Source organism: Callospermophilus lateralis, unplaced genomic scaffold (genome assembly GCF_048772815.1).
Source record: "Callospermophilus lateralis isolate mCalLat2 unplaced genomic scaffold, mCalLat2.hap1 Scaffold_89, whole genome shotgun sequence".
Taxonomy (NCBI): Eukaryota; Metazoa; Chordata; class Mammalia; order Rodentia; family Sciuridae; genus Callospermophilus; species Callospermophilus lateralis.
The window spans coordinates 2,123,155-2,136,270 of record NW_027517018.1 but is presented as its reverse complement, the minus strand read 5'-3'; the positions used below and the strand labels follow the sequence as shown (position 1 = coordinate 2,136,270).

At 32.7% G+C, this 13,116-nt stretch overlaps 1 pseudogene; it reads left to right on the top strand.

Moving 5' to 3' along the window:
* Positions 1 to 12,131, top strand: part of LOC143390078 (ephrin type-A receptor 6-like) — a 114,215-nt pseudogene extending 102,084 nt beyond the window's left edge.
* Positions 12,132 to 13,116: the final 985 nt, after the last annotated feature.

Here is a 13,116-nt window from a genome sequence, read left to right as displayed (position 1 = left end):
ACCACCACAGAGTTACATAATAAGCTGCCTGTGTGTTCAATAACTATATTTTATTTTTCTTATGCAAGGGGCAGGAAGAATGTTCTGAACAAATCAGATAGACGTCATTTTACCAAATGAAAGCTTCTCTTCATTCTGAACCATTCTTTTTCTTAGGATGAATTTGATGGTTTACTTCTCTCTTGCTCCTTTTTCTAATAAACTTGGTTATCTGTGGGACTAATTAGTTAAGTCATAGACTCAAAACACTGTGGAACAAATTACATAGGGAACCTGACAAGGAATTAAAGATTCATCAGGAGTTTGGTTTTGTTTTATTTTAACCTATCTTTAGATTAGTGCTCATTGGGGAAAATGAATAATTTGCTTTTATTGCATTATTAATTAGTCATCTGCCAGTAAGACTAGACAACTTGAAAGGTCATTTACTTTTTTGGAGTCATATCTTTGAAATGGTGCTTTGTTGTAGTCTTTCCTCTGCATGGCTTCCCTTTTATATGTTTATCACAACCACATTTTGAGGAATAAAAAGATAAGAAAAAAACATTTCTCCACAAACTTTTTTTTCCATTTTGGAATGAGTTGGGATCTGTTACAGTTTGCAGCAGAAATAAATTCAGGAATCAATAATTTTATTAAAGCACAGAGTGGAGAGGGAGGAAAAAGTTTTGATCTACATTTGAATACTTATTCTTTAGGAGGCAGAGGTAAAGACCAAAGTACCTCTGTACAGCAATGTCTTTCTCCAATGTTTTTGGAGTGTTTTCTGTCTCATTCCTTCCTATCAGTACATATAACATTACTTTTTACAGATTTTTATTTTTATTCCCCTTGAATCAGCAAGCCCTGCAGCTGTGTATGGTCCTCAGATAGTCAGGGCATGACTTTCCTCCCTACCATGTATTTCTAGGGATACAGAGGTAAACCTATTAGTCTGAGGGTGATTGATCTTTTCCTTTGCTAGGTCTTTAAGTGAGTTTTCAGGACTTTCACTTTCTTTGAAAATTTAATTAGCTTTGCAGTAGTTCATTTCATTTTGAGAAATTATCTGCTTTTATCTTAAAATTTCAAAGTTTACTATGGAATAAAATTTATATTCCTGTTGCATTCTAAATATTTTTCAAAAGGAGGAAGATATACATTTGAGACATTTATATGAGGACTTGGATATATGGTCAGTTTATCAATTTATTATCTGAACATTCCTTCCCTACAAAGGCTATGTGTTTGACTTATTTTAATATCTGTGAGAAAAGAAAGGAGTCTGATTCTTCAATTATATTTCTGCTTTAAATATTAATTTTCTTGTTCTAACTTTCTATTCTCAAAAATAATTCAGTTTTTTGCCTAGTTTATTTGACTTGTTATGGAAACAAAAACTTCATATGTGGGTAGAGATTTTTTTTTAAAGAGAGCACTCAGATATAAATGCACTACAGACTATTTAGAACTCTGTACTCCTGTCAGTTCTAAGAAATATTCAATTGAGATGGGAATGGCAGAGCTCAGCACTAAGATAAATGCCCTGTCGTATGTATCCAGTGGGTAAATGCTGTTGCCCCTAGTAAAACAAATATACTTATTTTCCAGCTGTGAAATGTTTAAATATACATGAACCACCTAAATGTTGAAAATATAGGATGAAAATAATCAAACATCTCATTAGTTCTGCTATTATATTGGTCAATTCCATCAGCTGTTTGCTTTTATATAGCAGGCACTGAAGCAAAACATACTGATTCCTCCTTCATGAATGCTTTTTGCTCTTAATTTTTTCATATTTTTCATGTAAGACTAACAGTATCATAATATAAAAGCAATAAGCCAATGTATAATGTACAAAAAAGCTCGTAAAACCAAAAAAACCAAGTCACTGAAGCTTCTTCATAGTAGAGTATCTTGTAAACTATGTTCGTTCTTACAGCCTGTGTAAGTAGAACAAAGAATTTTTTTTTTTTTGCAGTTCTTTATGAGTTGTTTCTTTGGGTACAGGAGTGGATATATGAATTATAGATGATGAGTGCAAGTTTTGTCATGTGAACTATCTTGCTTAATGAAAACTGTTGCTTTAGCAAGAATGAGTTTTCCTTCAGAGATTTTCTGGGAAAGAATGTTTTAAGAGTCATATGACTATTTATTTTAAGAATGTGCATGTTGAATATGTTATGATATAGTTATGGTTGGATATGTTATGATATAGTTGCGGTGTCTATAGCAGGAAAAGTAATATGGCTTTGGAAGATTTATATACTCATGAGTCCCACAGAGGGAGTCTGTACATGCCAAGAAAGACAATAGAGGTTTTGGTGAGATGGTAGATGGCAAAACTCCAGGCCAGAAGTCTTTAATGAGATTTCCAAGGTAAGGTACTGCATAGTAGGCACTTCAGCATGGTTAGTTTAAATAATTCCTGTGGGATTTGTACTTTAAGAGTGGTCTCTAAATGCCTCATACCCAGCCTAGGATGATTTAGAACAAGAGGAATATTGGAATATTGGCTGCCTGTGTGAGAGTTAGATAAGTGGGTGTTTGGGGATTTAGACTTGGGGTTGGTTGTTTGGCATATAAAAGATTCACTTCAGGTCAGTCCTTTGCAATCTCTAAGAATTATCTAGCCCTGGGAGGGAAATTTTTCATCTGCTCAACTCTCTCCAGCAAGCTTTATAAGATGCGAAAACATCATAGACTATGGAAAATCAAGCCAGAAGCCTTGGTTCTAGTTCATGGTCAGTACAAGTACAGCAATGAGCAATTACTTTAACTTGGGAGCCTTGGATTCCTTACTGATATCATGAAAATGAATACCATTAAGGTATGAAAACCTGTGATACTACTACTACTACTTTTTTTTGGTCTTTTTTGGAGCTGGGGGTGGAACCCAGGGCTTTGTGAATACAAGACAAATGCTTTGGCAGTGAGCTACATCCCAGCCCTTTCTATGCTACTTTAATGAGTATAAAGCTTTAATGAGTACAAACTCAGTGTATAGTTTCCTCAGAGGTCATTACATCCAAGGTGAACATGTAGCCCAAAGAAATAGTCCTTTGGACTATACCTAATTCTTGCTTAAGCAAAACTTCTTACTGATCATGAAACTTGAAGTTTTTAACCTTTTCTATCGCTTCGTAACTCATCTATCCACAACTTGATCTAAAGAAAGGGCTTAAAAAATCAAGACAAAAGAATCTCTGTTCTACCTATATTGGCCATAAAAACAGAAATGATTTGCAAATGTATGGTTTGCTTTACTAAGTTTTTTTCTACATTGTATCTTAGCAAATTTTTATATAATGATGTGTTAGATTTTTTTTCACTGTGACAAATACCTGAGATAATCCAATTATAAGAAGGAAAGTTTTACTTTGGCTCACTATTTCAGAGGTTTCAGTTCATGATCACTTGACATCATTGCCCTAGGGTCTGTGGCAGCACAGTACATAATGGAATGAGCATGTGGCAGAGGAGCTTCTCACCTCATGGCAGTCATGAAGGGAAAAGAGAGGATGTGTGTGTGTGTGTGTGTGTGTGTGTGTGTGTGTGTGTGTGTGTGTGTGTGTATAACCAATATCTCCTTTCACAACACTCTCCCAGTGATCTAATTTCCTTCTATTAGGCCAGTCTCCCCAAAGTGCTACAGATTAGCAATCAAGTCTTTAACACGGTGGAGATATTTCAGATCCAAATTATAGCCAATGAGTATACTATTTTATTCCAACATAAAACATATTTGAAAAAAAATTAGTATCAGGAGATTAAGGAATTGGAATATTTTGAGTTCAGTGACTGCAATGCAGCTGAAGCAAATTGTCAAATTAATGACAGAATTAATTAATTTAATTAATTAATTAAATTAATGGTGGTTTGATTTGTATGTTTCTCTAATTTCTACCTTTATCTATACACATAGAAAATGAATTATGTATTTGTTTTGAATGAAATTTTGAAATTTAATCCATTAGATATCTGTGGTACAACCTTAAAGTTTTCTCAAAGTGTAGGCATGTAGATTAGTTTTATACATTAGCTTCAACATCTTCCCCTCTGCCTTACTGAATTGTTTTAGTCGTTAAGGTGCATATCAAATGCCTTCTTCATTCCCAATCCTTCCAAAGCACTCCAATTCATGAATAAGTTCTCATTTGAGCACATACTATGTTTATTATATATCCCATTCCATTGTTACTTATAAACAAACCTATGCTATCAGTTACATTTTCTTATTTTTTATTTTAAAGATATAATAATATTTCCACTGAGAACAAGCCTTGTATCCTCATTTTCACACTTTTATGGAACTTGACACATACAATAAATTCATTAATTATTAACACATGACATGTAAGATTCACAGTATATTTTATGAAGTTAAAAGTGTTTTGAAGTAAATGTTTACATTAACTGACTAATAGTGAGGTAGAACCTACTGGGTTCATTAAATATTATATTTAACTCTGCATGTTAAAAAAGAATAATTATAATATTTTCAAATTCCAAATTGAGGTACTCTTTATCTTCCTGTCATCTTTAGACCTAGAAAAGGAAGGCCATGCTCTGTGTCTAGAGCTTTTCATGATCTTGCCCTTTCTCTCCTCTGGCCTCACTCCTCTTCATGAAGCTCTAACCTTGAGGGATGAGGAGATTTGCCACATAAATCCTCTTTCATAAGACCACAGATAGTCAAGACCCCATAATTTCTTTTTCAAGCTCAGGTTTCCTTCAGGAACTTCATGACCTTTTGAGGTCCATCCTCCAATGGAAATACTGTGCATTGTTCTGCTCATCTCAAGCTAAATGGAAGACCAAAGTTGGCAGCTTTGGGTAGCAGGAAAGGGGCACAGCTTGTACCTGAAGGCTTATAGGCCACCATATGTACATGGTGAAGCCCTCATGGATTGGTATGGAGCTAGAGTCAAGGAATGGAACAGCAGTAGGACTGACTGAAGTTAGAGGCTAGCCCTCTGTGGACCACCACATACTTCCCTTGCTATTCTAAAAAATACAAGTATTTTTGCATTGACCTGACATCTGAGGTTGTTAGGAAGTTGTCTTTACAAAGTAAGAATATAAAAATTTAAATTTTCATCTTATTTAAAGTATGATTTACTATTTAAAAATATTTATACACTTTGTATGTAAGGCCTCAAACTTATATTCTTGCCTCAGGTCCCAATTTCCAGATATGTTAGTAAATTTCATATTCTTTTACAGTTGTACCAATCTTGAATTTATTTTCTTATTTTAGAAAATCAAATTCAAATTTAGAAATCTAATGTAAAGTATTTTCTCTCTTCTTGGTTAAGATGAAATTTATCAATTGCTTTGGTATTGAGTCCAATTCTAATTTCTTTATTTCTCTTTCTTCTTTTTTTTCCTCCTCTTCCTCCTCATCTTTTTTCTGTCAATGATCGAAGAAACAATTTTTTTTCACAAATTTGACATCAAGGATAATGCACAACTTTAAGTATCATTATATACTGTCTTTGAGTAGTTTCATATTTCTTGTGTGATTTTTCTGACCCTTTTCTCCATGTAAACATCACCCCAAAGAACCATGTAAATATTTTACTGAATACTGTAAAAAGCATCATGATGTGATGTGGGGCAAACTGGATAGGAGGAGAGATGGGGAAAACAGAGAGCATATATCGTGGGTCTCATTGTTTTTTTTTTTCTTTTTTTTTTAATCAGATAATGAATGCTTCTTTATGTTCTTTTAGTGTTACAGGAAATAATTAAACTGCTCTTTATGTATTTAAGTAGTATATACTTTATAACAGTCCTATAAAATGGGTGATATAAAGTTTAATTTTACACTTAAGGAAATTAGAGACATTAAATAAAGTTGCTGTAGGTCATACAGTTAATATGTAAGAAGGCAAGATTCATACAGGGATGGTCAATTGCAGAAACCATCCTTTCAACCAGAGGCTCATGATTAAAATGCTGTTGCATTATTGCCTTGAACAGCTTCATTTGTATCCTTTCAATTCACTTTTTGTTAAAACATTTGGAAGTTTTCATTTCACCATTATCATTTTATAATTACTTAATTTTTTTTCTTTTCACAGTGGGATGCCATCACTGAAATGGATGAACACAATAGGCCTATTCATACTTACCAGGTATGCAATGTAATGGAGCCAAACCAAAACAACTGGCTTCGAACAAACTGGATCTCACGTGATGCAGCTCAGAAAATTTATGTGGAAATGAAGTTCACACTAAGGGATTGTAACAGCATCCCTTGGGTCTTGGGGACTTGCAAAGAAACCTTTAATCTGTATTATATGGAATCAGATGAGTCCCATGCAATTAAATTCAAGCCAGGCCAGTATATAAAGATTGACACAATTGCTGCTGATGAGAGTTTTACCCAGATGGATTTAGGTGATCGCATCCTCAAACTCAACACCGAAATTCGTGAAGTGGGGCCTATAGAAAGAAAGGAATTTTATCTGGCATTTCAAGACATTGGGGCATGCATTGCCCTGGTCTCCGTTCGTGTTTTCTACAAAAAGTGTCCCTTCACTGTTCGAAACTTGGCCATATTTCCTGATACCATCCCAAGAGTCGACTCTTCCTCTTTGGTCGAAGTACGGGGCTCTTGTGTGAAGAGTGCTGAAGAGCGTGATACTCCTAAACTATATTGTGGAGCAGATGGAGATTGACTGGTTCCTCTTGGAAGGTGTATCTGCAGTACAGGATATGAAGAAATTGAGGGTTCTTGCCATGGTAAGGAACATTTAAATAATTTATTTTCCATTTAATTATTTTTTAAAAGTAAACATGTTCTACAATAATTTGAAAATAGTAAACATTTTGATACTGCTCCTAATAGCTAATTATAGAAAAAATCGACTCCTATTATCTATTTGAAAAATGTATAATCTGTTTTTTCTTTCTGGGAAAATATATCATTTTTATTTTGATAAAGGAGTTAAACACTATGTATTGTGGTTTTCGCCTACTTTTATAAAGAATACTAAAATCAACCACAGTAATGAAAACCAATGGGGATTCAAAATAGGATTTGCCTGATGTCCCAGTGTTGGTGGTTTAGAGACACTGTCATGTTGAAACACCATTAAAAAATGATTGCATTTTTCATGTTGAATTATAATGAAAGAATAGTATTTAAGTGTACTTAAAGGGGTAATTCATATGTTTTATTTTTTTAAAAAAATAAGCTAGTTTATACAGGTGTTATGTGTTTGAAGGTTGAAGGTTGAGTATTGACCTTTTCAGAAATTAATTTATCCCTTGTTATTATTAAGTACACTTTTCAGCCACATGACACATTAATTATTTATTAAAATAGCAGTATTTGTATACGTTCCAAGTATTAGGATATATTAATACTGCATAATGCTAGTTAAGTTTAGCATTACACAGGGTTAGATAATGAAAGACCTGTAATTTTAAAAGAGAGGCATTTTTCCTTTTTTATATGAAATATCTTATGAGGGTTTATTAATTTAATGAATCTATATAAAGATTTTATATACCCTTGATAAAGATCATCTATTCAATTATGTTTGTATTTAGTACTCAAAAACAAAACACATATATAGAAAAAAAGTTATTTTCTTGGTAAACTGTAGCATACTAGAGTTATTTCCTTCTCAGAGATAAATTATATACAGATATTTGCTGGCAGTGCATATTAAATTTTTTGACATCTTGGTTGATGCTATATTCACATTCATTAAAAAATTCAGAGAAAATAAATAAGGAAAAAAATACTTGTTTTTATATAAGGGTCATGGGTAATATATATGAACTTTCAAAGGATTTATCTACTCATAAAATGTTTGGGTTCTTGATTCTTGAAAAGTTTGCTAGAGGCTCCAGTGATCCTCATGTTTTATATTTGGAGAACATTAATATTGGCATGAAAAGTCAGTAGTGTGTATTTTATAAAGCATGAACTAGTCTTCTTCCACTATTTAATCACTCAAATATATTTCATTCAGATTTATCGATATAGATTGAACCTAAAATTTTTACTCACCTAAAACAAAGATTTATAATGGAGAAAAAATAAATCATAAATGATCCTGGATAGATTTATAAAATACTTTACACTTTTTTGCTGTATTTTTAATACAATAAATATTTTATACATATGAAAAATTATTCAGTGAATGGGAGGGCAATTAGAACTTGGAATAAAATATACCTAAGGAACCATACTGTTTTGTCACATTTTAACATACATAGAAGTTACAGGCTTTGATTGATAAAAATAATCAAATTTTAAAAATATTTAAAAAATTGTTCAATAATCCAAGGATTTATGTGATTAGCTTTTACTATATTTGTATTTTTATGGCATAGTCCACAGGATTAAAGTAACCAACCATGATGACTAGATATCTTTTTACTTGACATGCTTGTTGTGTGAAATTTTATTCTTTGTATATGCCCTAATATTTCTTTATTGTCTGGCAAAGGTGATTTTGGACAAATGATAAACATACTCAGATTGTCCAGTGCTTCTGCATGTCTATTTTTATGTCTTGTTATCTTTATTCTTATTTACCTGGTTTCAGAAATATGAGGGAGTTGGGATAGTATAAATGTTCATCATCTTCTTGTACTATATGCCAGAAACTATAAGGATTGAACTTGAATTTTATGTCCATGGCTTACTAAGTTTGAAATAAGTTTTTGTATCTATTTGTTATTTTGTAAGACTGAAAATAACCACATATGGTTTTAATTAAATATAAGGACATGCTGTTAGCAAAGAAAAGGGAATTTGAGTGGATGCAGAGACTAATTTTTTTATTTGTTCTAATTACTTACTCATGACGTTAGAATGCATAAATGGAGTGTAATTTCTCATTCTTCTGGTTGTACATGTTGTAGAATCATGCCAGTGATGTAATTATATATGTACATATAGTATTGATGTCTTATTCATTCTACTATACTTACTACATCTATACCCCCGCCTTCTCCCTTCACTCCCTCTCTACATAATCCAAAGTACCTCTATTTTGCCCTAACAACACCATTCCCCTTATTGTGAATTAGCATCCACATATCAGAGAAAACATTTGGCCTTTGGTATTTTGGGATTGGCTTACTTCACTTAGCATGATATTCTCCAGCTCCATCCATTTACCAACAAATGCCATAATTTCATTCTTAAGGCTTTGTAATATTCTATTGTGTATATGTACCATATTTTCTTTATCCATTCATCTGTTGAATGTCATATAGGTTGGTTCCATAGTTTAGCTATTGTGAATTGAGCTGCTAAAAACATGGATGTGGCTGCATCAGTATAGTATGCTGATTTTAAGTCTTTTGGGTATAAACCAAGGAGTGGGATAATTGAGTCAAATGGAGGTTCCATTTCAAGTTTTCTGAGGAATCTCCTTCGGCTTTCTATATGGTTGCAACTATTTGCAGTCCCATGAGCAATGTATGAGTTTACCTTTTCCCCCACATCCTAGCCAACATTTATTGTTGCTCATGTTCTTGATAAATGCCATTCTGACTTGAGTGAGATGAAATCTTAGTTTTGATGTGCATTTCTCTAATTCATGGAGATGTTAAACTTTTTTTCATATAGTTGTTGATCTATTGTATTTCTTCTGTGAAATGTCTGTTCAGTTCCTTAGCACATTTATTGATTAGGTTATTTATTTTCTGGTGTTGAATTTTTTTTATATATCCTGGAGATTAACATAGAGACCCATTTTTAAACTTTTTTTGTGACAGCATCCTATGTTCTGTACAAATTATTTGCTTACAATTCTGTAGTCAGGATATCTGGACTAGGTGTACGGGGCGGTTCTTATTTGGTCTTAAACACAACTAAAGTTATTTGAAGATTTATCAGAGCTGGATGTCTAAGAATGGCTTCATACCCTTATAATTCTATATCTAGGATCTTTGAAGTTCTAAGGTTGCTTACTGTCTACATCCTAATTATACTCTTTTAGAGTGTTTTATTTCAGATAATTATTCTAGTATTTTTCTTTATTGGTATGTATATTAAAAGTGATTATTCCCAATAGTATTCAAGTGACTTCACAATTGGGCCCTGTTCTGTTCTTTTCCTAGCCTTGGATAATTCTGTGTGCTATTCTATTTTTATTATTTTTGAAACTTTTCTGTGCTTTTCCTGTCCCTTTTTTTCATATTTTATTTAGCTGCTAAGTGCCTTTTTCTTCCTTTTTCTGCAATGGCATTTTATTGATCCTCCGAAGTGTAGCAGAAATGTCCTATGTCTGGGTTTTCAGTGAGTTAACAGCTCTCTTCTCTATGTTAACAGTTTTTACTAATTGTTTATTTGCCTGTTTAACCTGGCTATCAGATAAAAGAGGTGTATTTCAACCTTGCCTGTGTAATAATGGGTAGGAAACTGGTTGATGGGAATGTTTCTGTGGCACTGAGCGTGGACTCTCCTGAGTAAAGGTTTAGCTTCTGGTGGAGCTGCTCCCTGCACTGTTTATCCTCATCTATGAAACAAGAAAGCTCCTTTCAGGGAGGGTTTCAGTATTATAGATCTGGAAGGCCTTAGAAAGTACTGTCATCTGTCATTTTATGACTGGGAACTAAATTACTAAAAACGGAGCTTCCTTTTCTGGGGCCTACAGTAGTGACCAACCCTAGACTGAGAATTGAAGCTCAGATGTTTCTCCTATGGGCTGTTGCAAGATTTTCCTTTCTTTTTTCCTCTATTCTCCCCTTCCTTCCTCCCTCCCTTTCTTCCTCTCTCTTCCAATCAGTGGTGCTCTTACTTTGTATTAATATTTCCTATCTGCCAAGCCCAAAATAATGGAGGTCTGTTACACATTATTTAAGACCCCTTTCAAGCTGTTGTTTATTTTCTGTAGTCCAATATACTTATTGTTAGGACAGAATTGACACATCCATTCTGAAATTCAGGCTACCAAGAATAATGGAAAAAATACAGATTTATGTGGAACTTTGCAGATAAAGATCACAAATAAAAAAATTTACAGTGAAGCTTTGTACACTTTCATAATTTGCTTGAATTAATTTGAGAGCTCTATGCAGTAGACACAATAAGGTGGTTTAAAGTTGAATAAATTCATATATATCTATATTATCTGTATCTACTGAATAATATATAAGTAGCATGTTTATATAATTCATTATTGTATTGTACCCTAAAGAATTATATCACTGAATGTTTGAATTAGTGATGCCTTTCTCCAACATTAAGGCACATCTAAATCCAAATTCTAGAAGCACAAAATGAGAAGTATTCTTATCCTTGTAGTATCAATCAAGTTTAAATAGAAACTTTATTATGGCAAATATGATAAATTTAAAACAAAATGCAAGGATATAGGTTACTGTATTGTACCTAACAAGCATTATTATAATTTTGGCTTACAAATCAATTTATTTTTGATAACTATTTTAATTCTATTTCATAAGTTCCTAAGTGAAACTGTCATACTGGACATATTGATATTAGACATATAATTTGTAATTTATTTATTTTACTTAATGTCAATTCTTGTTAAGGATTTGAATTAAAAATGAAGTTGATTGGACTAGCATTGGAAATGCTAATTTACATCAAATATTCTTTCACTTTACATATCTAAGATTATTTTAAGACTATATAAGAAATGACTGGATATGACATGCAAAGTTGAATGCAATTTTTGTTCACTTGTCTGAGTCCTGAAGTGACATGAATCCCTAATAATCTCCTCTGGAACATTAATTTAAGATAATCTCATTAAGGTTGTAGCATTTATACTTTGAGTTAAATAAAAATTGACAATTATCTGCATCACCTAAAATTTTTCTTTTAAATAAGAAATGTCAGTTTAAGTTTAGAGTTTTATATCTGTTGGGCATACATACATACTACAAGGATACTTATCTTTAAGTATAACATGATATGATTAAATAATATTTAGCTATGGAAATTATAGTTCTAAGACATTGAGAATTTTTCAAAACCTTTGCTTTTTTCAAGAACATGCTTTTATTTGTTTATTTTCTTTCTAGTGCTGCTCTACAATTCAGGAGGAAAGGATAGTGGCGTTTCTCAGACCATTGCATTATTGTGCATAGAGGTGAATGGGACATACAAGGCCTTTAGTGACTTAGCTATTGATTTGATCTTCTGAAGAGTGTTGTTATTAAGGCTTCGTGGCACAGTCCTCTGCTGCAGTTCAGAAACATTTATACTCTGAGTTTATGATCTTCTGTCTAATCATGTTATCAAAGATGACTGTGGAAGCAGAAAGGATAAAGACATTTGAGAGGCCAGGATTTGCTGGCATTAAATAAGGGGGTTTGAGGATATGATGAAAAGCTGGAAGATGAGATTGGGATCAGAAAAAAAAGGGCAGACTTACTGGCCCAAATAGTATTTTCGTTTTCGAAAGGCTTTCACATAGTAAATATAAACTCTTGCAATATGACCTTCGATTCCAAACAAAGCTGATTTGTCACGAAGCAATTCCAGGCTTTCGTCTGACTTGAGAAGGATATGAAATCAAGAAGTTTAAAGGAATCTAAAAATAGAAGGAATTATTGCTAAGTGAGACACAGTAAAGGTGAATAATTACATTATTCTTTGTTCTTTATCACAATTTTAAAAATAGGTCAAAATATAAACTGTCTTGAAATGAAAATATTTATGAACTTATTTAAATAATATTTAACATTAATTTTACTCCCTATATTGTTTTTCTGGCTTGAAAACTATAAATTATGTTTTATAGGGGTTATGCTTAAATTTTAAAATATTTTGAGCACATATATTTCTGGAAAGGGATAAATCGATCTAACATCTGTTCTTTTTCCAAGCATGAATTACCTTGCAACACACTGGAATTGTGACTTTCCTTGTGAATATTGCCTAGAATTTTATTTTATCTTTAAAACACACGCACACACACACACACACACACACACACACACACACATTATTAGCTGTGTGGAGTCAATACTTAGTTACACAAAGACATACTAACACTTTTTAAACTCATCACCTTTCTGATTGTCTCCTTTTCGTTTCACTGAAGTATATTCTTTGGTAGTTCTTTTGGCAGGATTCTATGGGTGGATATGCTCTTTAATGGATATCTAAAAATATCTTTAGGGCTG